Genomic DNA, 451 nt, shown 5'->3' with positions numbered 1-451 from the left:
TCATTTTGAAACGGGGTCTTGAAATGCACTTTCAATCCCGATGACCCACTTAACCCTGTTCATTCCAAACTGTTCCCAGATTATATGCACACCTCTATCCAGCACCGCCTTCAGTCTGTCTCCGCTGCCCAAATTTTTACTTTTACTCATCCAGCAAACCTTCCTGAGGCAAGAGCTAGGTAGGGCAAAGAAAAGTAGTGAGAGCAATGAATCAGACATCGTCTTACTAATGATCATGTAAGTTTAAAAAGAGCCTGGCACCATTTCCTAGCACATAATATGCCTCCCCAGTATTTGTGATTATCACCACCGTCACCATCATGAATGGTCACTGGACTCTGTGAGTTTCCAGGCAACTACAGCAGACATACATGCAGAGGCAGGGCTCAAGCAGAGTGCTCGGTCGCTCAGTCATGACGGACTCTTTGTGACCTTATAGACTATAACCTGC

This window comes from Bos taurus, chromosome 18 (assembly GCF_002263795.3).
Source record: "Bos taurus isolate L1 Dominette 01449 registration number 42190680 breed Hereford chromosome 18, ARS-UCD2.0, whole genome shotgun sequence".
NCBI lineage: Eukaryota > Metazoa > Chordata > Mammalia > Artiodactyla > Bovidae > Bos > Bos taurus.
This window is presented reverse-complemented; position numbering follows the sequence as displayed.